We start from the raw sequence: 9,752 nt of genomic DNA, 5'->3' as shown, positions 1-9,752 counted from the left end.
AAATGTTGATCTAAATAGCTGAAGGTCATACTAAGTGAGTAAACATACTGCAATTTAATAATTATGAAATATTATATTTCTTAAGTATCTGTTTAGCTATAATGTTTGGCTTGATGATTTAAAAACTAAAGATGTTTTTAGTTAGGGTGGACTAACTGCTATAAAAACAAACCTAAAATCTCAGTAACTTACCATAATTAAGGTTTATTTCTTACTCACGTCACTGGTCATTAGTAAACTAATGCCTCATTGAAGTAGGTGTTTTCCGGTTAGGGCTGCTTCATGCAGGTATCATGGATCCAGGCTTCTTGTACCTATGGTTCCACACGTTTTAAGGGCTCAGTTTTCTAAATCTGTCTAGCAGAGAAGTGAAATTCAGACTGTGGTGAAAATACATATGCTCTCAATTACTTTTGCCCAGTGGTGACACACATCAATTTCATTTTCATTCCGTTATTGAGAACAATCACGTCTGATGGGTAAGAGGCCTGGTCAAGAAGATCTAACAGTGTGTCAAGATGAAATAAGTGTTGGGAAATAGCTAGCCAATTTATGCTACAAGATACATGTCTATATAATTGCATTTATGTTTTGTGATTTCCTTTTACATCAAGAAGAAGTCAGAAAGGATTATGTATGAAATTGAATGGGAGAAAATTGTGATGTGTGAAGTAGAACAGATTAGGTAAATACATCTTTAATATCACTATTATTTCTTCTTCAAATGTTTGCTATAAATCCTTAATGTTGGCTATAATTTGATATAATTTACCAGTAAATCAACTGGAATTCAAGTTGTTTTTAAGGCATTTATTTACAAATTTAATTTAAAAAGACAGATATAGAACCATTTAACTCTCAATCTTGTTGGACATAAAATTTTGTAAATAGCAATTAGCTCAAATTAGGTTGTTCAGATTTGTATACTTACTCATATTTTGTCACTTTGATTTCAACTACTAAGAGGTATTAAAATATCTAACTATGATTGTGAATTATTTCTTCCTTTAGTTTGGCCAGGTTTTCCTTGTGTATTTTGCAGCTCTGTGATTAGACACATATATGTGAATGCTTATTACAACTTCCTGATAAATGATTTTTTTCACAATCATGAAATGTTTCCCTCTGTCCCTGCTATTAACTTTTGTTTTCAAGTTTATGCTGCCTGATCTTAATATAGCCATACAAGCTTTCTCATGCTTACTATTAGGATGGTACATTGCTTTACATTCTTTTATTTCAATGAATCTGGGCTTTTATTTTTTATTTTATTTATTTATTTTTTTGAGACAGAGTCTCACTCTGTCACCCAGGCTGGAGTGCAGTTGTGCAATCTCAGCTCACTGCAACCTCTGCCTCTCGGTTCAAGTAATTCTCCTGCCTCAGCCTCTGGAGTAGCTGGGATTACAGGCATGCACCATGAGGCCTGGATAACTTTTATATTTTTAGTGGAGACAGGGTTTCACAATGTTGGCCAGGCTGGTCCCGAACTCCTGACCTCAAGTGATACGCCCGCCTTGGCCCCCCATAGTGCTGGGATTACACCCATGAGCCACCATGCCTGGCCTGTGCTTTTATTTTAAAGTGTATTTTTAAAGGCAGAAATAGTTGTGTGTGTTTTTTTTTAAATCCAGTATGACAATAATTTCCTTTTAATTTGAATAGTCCATTTGTGTTTAGTTCAATTATTCATGTGTTTGGACTGATTTCTATTATTTTGCTACTTGTTTTGTATTTCATCTCTTTTTTGTGTTATTTTTTATTTTATTTTTGCTTTCTTTTGAATCAGTAAAGTACTTTGACATTAATGCATTATTTCACTTTCCTTTATTTGTCCTATAGCTATGTCCCTTGTATTATTTTTTATGTGCTTTTCAAGAGATTGCAATAGATATCCTCAAACTGTTAACATCTATTTAAGTTGTTATTGTGTCCCCATTTAGTGTAAAATGTGACTTAAAGAATTTTTTTTTTTTTTTTTTTTTTTTTTTTTAGATGGAGTCTCACTCTTTCACCCAGGCTGGAGTGTAGTGGCGCAATCTCAGCTCACTTCAACTCCTACGTCTCAAGTTCAAATGATTCTCCTATCTCAGCCTCCCAAATAGCTGGGATTACAGACGCACGCCACTACGCCTGGCTATTTTTTGTATTTTCAGTAGACATGGGGTTTTGCCATGTTGGCCAGGCTGGTTTCTAACTCCTGACCTCAGGTTGTCTGTCTGCCTAGCCTCCCGAAGTGCTGGGATTACAGGAGTGAGCCTCCGTGCCCAGCCAACGTAAAGAAATTTAATAAAGTTATTATCCTTCCCATTTTTTGGTCATGTATTTTATTATTACTTCATACTGCCCCTCAGCTATCTCAGGTCTTTGATAAAGTTTTAATATTTTTATTTATTATTTAGATTTAATAATGCTTATTAATTTTTCTCCAAGTTCATCAGTCTTTTCTTTTGTAGGTGTTTAATGCTGTTATTCCAATCCAGGCTACTTTTCGTTTCAGATCATGTACTTTTAAGTTACAGAATTTCCATCAATTTCTTCATAACTTCCCATTTCTCAAGATTTCCCACTTTTTCATTCACTTTATCCATTTTCTGCCTTGCAGTCCTTTGATATATTTTAGCAACTTAAAAAACAAACAAACAAACAAACAAAAACCTTGTCCCTGCTAATTCCAACATCTTTTCACCTTGGTGTCTCTTTTGAATTTTTTTTTTTCTTGATCATGGGCTATATTTTTCTACTTCTTTACATAGATTGTAAGTTTTTATTGTATGTTGGACATCATGGGTGACACTTGCAGTATGTGAATTATGTTGTTTTTCTGTAAAAGTTATGGTGATTTGTTATGGCAGGCAGTTTGATTATGAAGCATCCTCTTGATTCTATCAGGCTCCATTTTATTTTTTATTAAGACAGATCTATTTTAGTTTTGTCCTAAGAATTGCCCTTACTCTCACTTACTTTTGTAGTCTCTCAAGGTTTACCAGAGCCTCCCAATTTTTTATATATATCTGTACTGAGAAAGTTATCATACCTATGTTTGGCTTCCAAACCCACAGCAGCCATTCTCAGGTAGTGCTCATGGAGTCTACTTGTGCATATTACAGCCCAGCCTTTATTTAAAGATTCCATGCAAATGTCTGCTATTGCTCCTATGCACAGCTTTTTCCTTTTCAGACCCTGAAATCCTCGCCTCTTGTCCAAGCTTGAAACTTGCACCAGCAGTGTGGTGAGATTGTTGTCTCTTTTGGATTCGTTGTCTCTTCAGTGTGCAGTGAAAAGTGCCCCCAGGCTGGAATCCAGTCCAGAAACAGGTATAAAATCATATGTTTTCCTTTTTCAAAAATTATATGCCTGCATTTTAATTTTTGTTGTCTCAAATTTTTCCAGTTTCATAGCAGTTTATAGAGGGAGACATATCTTTTTCCAGTTCCTCTATTATGATAAAAATTAGAAATCCCAGTTGAATCAACTATCGTAATAAATAATTAATAGAAGGCGAAGTCTGTTTTTCTCTTCATGTCTTGTCTTTTTTTACATCATGTAGCTCAGGTAATATTATTGTATGAATACAATGTAGAGTCCTGGGTGCTCATTTTTACAGCTAATTACAATGATTATAATTAATATATAAATACTAATCACCCTATCTAATTTTTAAAATTAAAAAACCAACAGCAATATCAATTCATCTTTAGCTGCCACTTATTCAATAGGCAATCACAGCAATTGCCTTAATTAGAAAAGTTATTGGTAGAAGAAAAGACAAGCAATAAAATGAAGACTACAACTTTCTGAAAACCAAGTCAGGCCTTTTTTTCTTTTTTCTAAAAATAACTGTGTCCTTTGATGAGTACTTCTATAGATATAATACCAAGGGAAATAAATGACAAGTGGGAAAGGGAGCTTTTTCAAATTCGCACAGGTTCTCCTACTCTGCCAGCATGAAAATGCTGTTGATTATAATAAAATGTGATTTTGTTTTCATCATATGCTTCCAAAAATCCGGTATTAATAATAAATAAATTAAACTGAACATGATTTAATATAGGAAATCCTGAGTTATAGCCAACTGGAAACCAGAGGTCTTAGAAAATGTAAGTGCCAGTTCCAATGAAAAAGTATGTAGTATATCCTACTAGTTGTCTTTGGAGTATATATGCAGTTAATTAAAATAATTTGACTTCTAAACCCTGTACTGAATGAAAATCAGAATAGCGTACTTTAAAATCAATAGAGTATGTTAAAAAGTTTTAGTTAGCTACTAAGCTAATGAAATTTCAGTTTTTTTAAAAGAAGCATTTAAAACCATTTTTACGGCCGCGCGCGGTGGCTCACGCTTGTAATCCCAGCACTTTGGGAGGCCGAGGCGGGCGGATCACAAGGTCAGGAGATGGAGACCACGGTGAAACCCCGCCTCTACTAAAAATACAAAAAATTAGCCGGGCGTGGTGGCGGCGCCTGTAGTCCCAGCTACTCAGGAGGCTGAGGCAGGAGACTGGTGTGAACCCGGGAGGTGGAGCTTGCAGTGAGCCGAGATCGGGCCACTGCACTCCAGCTCAAAAAAAATAAAAATAAATAAAAATAAAAAAATATAAAACCATTTTTACTATGTTGGGAGTATTATCTATTCTTAATTATTCCAAATTTATACTGTATATCTTATTAACTCCTATTTTCTTCATTTTAAGACTACACATTAATTTCACTGGTTTATTATTTGGATTCAGACACCACAAAAATTAATTAGAAGATATTTTAATGTAACTGTGATTTATTAATATTCTTATATTTATATTCTTAGGTATCTTAGAAAGGTACTTCAATGTGACTTTAAATTCTGTAAGAGCGTCTTTTTAAAATCTTCTCTACTACTTTTATTTATCACCACTTATTACACATCACAATAAATACTTATTTCATATATTTTTCATGTTGTATGTTTGCTAGTATGTATTAAGAAGAAAGAATGGAAGAGCACTCAAGCTTTCTCCAATGCTGACATTTTGAAAATGTCATAGTTTATAAGGAAATAACGAAAAACCGTATTACATGGCAGAACATTCTGACCTTTTGCTTGGAAAGTGATACGAGTTCTTGGGCAAACTCTGTAAAGAAACTCAGAGGTAAAATTCAGTTACTAATAAGTAATTGAAGATTTCAAAGGTCACAGCACGAGCAACAATTTGGTCTACAAGCTAGGACATGGAATAAATTTTTTTTCAATTATCAATTTCCTCTCTAATGTTATTTCAGGGGCAGCAGACATGTGAAGGGGTGTGTGTGTGTGTGTGTGTGTGTGTGTGTGTGTTTTAAGGCAGCTTTGGATATTGATTTTTAAAGTATTTTTTAAAGGTGACATTGAGATATAGTTGGCATATAACAGGTTGCACATAATTAAAACAAACAACTTGATAAAATTTGACATATGTATATACCTGGGAAACCATCACCATGATCAAGATAATGAATGTGTACGTTACAGGCAAACTTTCCCGGTGCCTCTTTGTACTCCATTCTTCCCTATCCCAACCCCTAAGCAGTAACTGATCTACTTTCTATCACTGTGGACTATTTCACATTGTCAAGATATTTTTGTAAATTAAATCATACTGTATGTTCTTCTTAATTATCTGGCTTCTCTCAACAAAATTATGTTGAGACTCATTCATGCTGTAATATATATCAACAGAAGATTGTTATTTATTGCTGAGGAATATTTTGAATGTACATAATACAGTTTGCTTTTTCACTCACCTGGTGACGGAAAGTTCAGTTGTTTCAAGTTTTGGCTATGATAAAGTTGTATAAATGTTTGCGTACAAATGAGATGGCTGGATCAGAGTAGGCATATTTTTAACTTTTAATGAAACTGCGAAATGGTTTTCTAAAGCTGTTGTAACACTTTACATGCCTCCCAGCAGTATATGAAAGTTCCAGTTCCTCAACTTCCTTGCCAGGATTTGAAATGTTCAGGTTTAAAAATACTTTTTTCAACTTTTATTTTAGAATCAGGAATAATACATGCAGGTGTGTTACAAGGATACATTGCATGATCCTGAGGTTTGGAGTACAAATGAATCTGTCACACAGGCAGTGAGCATAGGACCCAACAGGTAGTTTTTTTCAACACTTAACCCCCTCTCTCGCTCTCCCTTATTACATTCTCCAATCTCTGTTGTTCTCATTTTTATGACCATTTGTATCCAGTGTGTAGTTTGCCCTTACAAGCAAGAACATGTAGTATTTGATTTTCTGTTTCTACATGAGTTTGCTGATGATAATGGTTTCCAGCTGCATCCATGTTGCTGCAAAGATCACGATTTCTTTCTTTTATACGCCTACATAATATCTGATGGTACATATGTACATATGTACCACATTTTCTTTATCAGATCTACTCTTGATGGGTACCTGGGTTGATTCCATGTGTTTGCTATTGTGAATAATGCTGCAATGAACATATGAGTACACATGTATTTTTGGTCAAAATTTTTTTTCTTTGGATATATATACCCAGTAGTGGAATTGCTGAGGTGAATGTTAGTTCAACTCTCAGTTCTTCAAGAAATCTCCAAACTGCTTTCCACAGTGGCTGAATTAATTTACATTGCCACCAACAGTTCATAAGTGTTCCTTTTCTTCACAGCCTCACCATGTTATTTTTTAAAATAATAGCTATCTGTATTTTTAAAATAATAGCCATTCTGACTCATGTGAGAGTTGTCTCATTGTGATTTCGATTTGCATTTCTCTGATGATTAGTGATGAAGAACATTGATGTATGTTTAGTGGATGCTTGTATGTCTTCTTGTGAGAAGTGTCTGTTCATGTTCTTTGCCACTTTGTTTTTTCCTTGTTGATTTAAGTTCCTTATATAATCTAGATAATAAGCCTTTGTTGGATGCATAGTTTGTGAATATTTTCTCCCACTCAATAGGTTGTCTGTTTACTCATTTGATAGTTTATCTTTCTGTGCAGAAGTTCTTTAGTTTAATTACAGCCTATTGTTACAGGAAAGGGGTTCCGACGCAGATCTCGAGAGAGGGATCTTGGATGTTGCTCAAGAAAAGTTCAGGGCGAGCCTGTACAGTAAAGTGAAAGCAAGTTTATTAAGAAAGGAAAGGAATGAGAGAGTGGCTACTCCATAGACAGCGCAGCCGTGTCTAAACTCCAAAGGGAGGAGGCTTCAATGAGTCTTGTCTAATCTTCCCCACTTTCTGTAAGGGCCTGAACTAATTTTTCAAGTCTTTGGAGTCCTCTTGGCTGAGAGGGGCATCCATTCAGTCAGTTGTGGGGATTAGAGATTTGTTTTTGGCTTACAGTATTGTATCCCAGCAATCTTTGCCTAGTCTAGAAATTTCAAAATTTTACATTTCACATGTAGGCATATCATCATTTGACTTAATTATTGTATATGACGTGAGGTTTGGATAAAAGTTAATTTAAAATTTTTTACTTTGTATAAGTTATTTCAATAGTTCTTTCACAGTTTTTGAAGACTGTCTTTCCCAACTAAATCTCCTTGTAGAAATCTGTTGTCCATGTATATGTGGCTCTCTAATCTCTTCCATTCAACTATGTGTCTATCTTTATGTCAATACTACACTGTATGATTACTATGACTTTATGCATCTTTTGTACTTGGTCATTAGCTACTTATATCCAGATGGGTCCCCAACTTATGGTGACTTGATCTGTGAATTTTCAGCTTAACTATGGGTTCATCGAGGTATTAAATGCATTTTAAACCTACAGTATGGGGTTTTATCTTGGGTTTATCAGGACATATCCCCATTTTAAGTCAGGGAACCCCCGTATTTGTCATTGTTATTTCTTTTTGATATCCTGACCCTTTATCATTATAAAATATTCTTTAACTCTGGCAACATTTTTTGTTTTAAAATCTATTGCCTTTGTTTTAAAATCTATTAGTAAAGCCACTCCAACTTTCTCTTGATCACCTCAGCATCCCGAAGCTGGGAGTAGGATGAAAAATGCTAAAGTCCTTATCCTCTGGAGAAGGAAATTCTCCAACTGGGCGCTAGGGTGGGGAGTGGGAGGATGAGGGAGACCTGTGTTTTTGGCTACTGCAGTCTGGAGAGGTGTCTGCTTCGCTGAGCTGGAGAGGAGGGAGGGACTGGTATAGGTTCAAGTTCTGTATTATCACCCTTCTTAACCAATTTTTGTAGATTTTCTTGAATAGGTGTTTCTTCTTTTACTTGGTGCTCTTAGGATCAATTCCAGGTTTAAATGATTGGATTCATTTTTGGAAAATAATTTCTCCCAATTTCCCTGGGGATTGTGTCAGTGGAGCTCTTCATGTTATCATACCTAAAGTGAATCTCTGGAATTTCTAATGTATACATAATATGTTGCTTTTTAAAAAGCATGAAGTAAAGGTAACAATATGTTTACATGTATTACAACTTGGTACTTACACGGGTTTCAGTTATATTATTTTCTCTGATGTTTTTATGTCTATAATATTTTATAGTTTTAAAAACTAAGAGAAAATTACTAAGAGGGTGTATATCACTGAAAGTATCATGGCACTGACTGAACTGTTTTGCATCTTTATTCCACGTGTAAGATAGATAGGTCTATCATAATCTGGCAGTATTGTTCAGATTGTGATTAATCACAATGAAGATTAATTTACGTATAACTTATCACTATTACTGCCTACTTCAGACCTCCATCGCTCATTCTGGGTCCCCATTGTTTACACAATCCAGTCCACATTTATGTGCAAATAATTTACATTTTTTATTATCAGGACCAAGTCTGCTTCTCCAGCCTTATCATCCACTGCTCTGTTTGTATGGCTTTTAGCCACTATAGAATATTTAATGTTACTCATGTGTACTACATTTTCATTTATATCTGTATTTTGTATTTTCTTTGAACTGAAATTAGCATTCTCCATACTCTATCTGAAGAAATGGTAGTCATTTTCTAGGATGAGCTCATATATTATTCTCTTTGTGAATACAAATAGTAGCTAAAAATTACTGAGCTTGTGTATATGTCAAGCGAACCGCATACAATTCCAGATTTAATTTACTATCTTTGGAAAGAAGGCAATTTTACCCTCCTAAGTGCATAAAGTACATTAGAATGAGTGAATTAAATCCCAGATTGCTATGTCATAGCCAATATGTCAGTATTTCTGACATCATAGACGAGTATCTTTTCTCTAGAACATTCAGGTTTCCACCAAGTTTTCTTCAACATTTTCCTCTTCAATTGTCTCACTTCACTTTCCACACCTATTGTACTTACTTGCTCCTTCCCCTCTGTTAACCAAGAATGTTCTTCATAATGCTGAGCTAAATAATGCTGACTTCATATTCTGATCACTTTGATATTTGATATTTACAAGAGGGTATAATTCATTTAATAAATTCTGAAATTATGGAGGCTTTTTTTTGTTATATTCAGCAAAAAGAATCATGAGAAAAACAGAAAAATTCTCAGAAAATATTTGTTGAGTCTTCAGATTTTATGGTTCTTAATAGATAAGTAATTATGAAGGTTTGGGACTTATTTTTACAATGTGACAGTATTTATCTTTTTACTTAATTAAATTTAAAATTTATTCCACAGAGGCCAATAAAACATTATTAACAAGGGATATATATGTATGTATATGGTATCCAGTAAAAGTTATGCATTAAATTTTACCTGTAGCTTTAACAATTAGGCTTAAAATTTTATGGAAATAAATCAGATTCACATGGGTACAT

At 34.3% G+C, this 9,752-nt stretch overlaps 1 long non-coding RNA gene across 1 annotated transcript in view; it reads left to right on the top strand.

Moving 5' to 3' along the window:
• Positions 1–472: 472 nt before the first annotated feature.
• LOC114677709 (uncharacterized) overlaps positions 473–9,752 on the top strand; it is a 41,237-nt gene continuing 31,957 nt past the window's right edge. Inside the window, exon 1 of the long non-coding RNA XR_003729141.2 lies at positions 473–685. This is a non-coding gene — a long non-coding RNA (uncharacterized LOC114677709). The remainder of the gene's footprint in view (positions 686–9,752) is intronic.

Source organism: Macaca mulatta, chromosome 1 (genome assembly GCF_049350105.2).
Source record: "Macaca mulatta isolate MMU2019108-1 chromosome 1, T2T-MMU8v2.0, whole genome shotgun sequence".
Taxonomy (NCBI): Eukaryota; Metazoa; Chordata; class Mammalia; order Primates; family Cercopithecidae; genus Macaca; species Macaca mulatta.
Note: the sequence above shows the minus strand (reverse complement) of the source record. Positions and strands in the feature narration are given on the sequence as shown.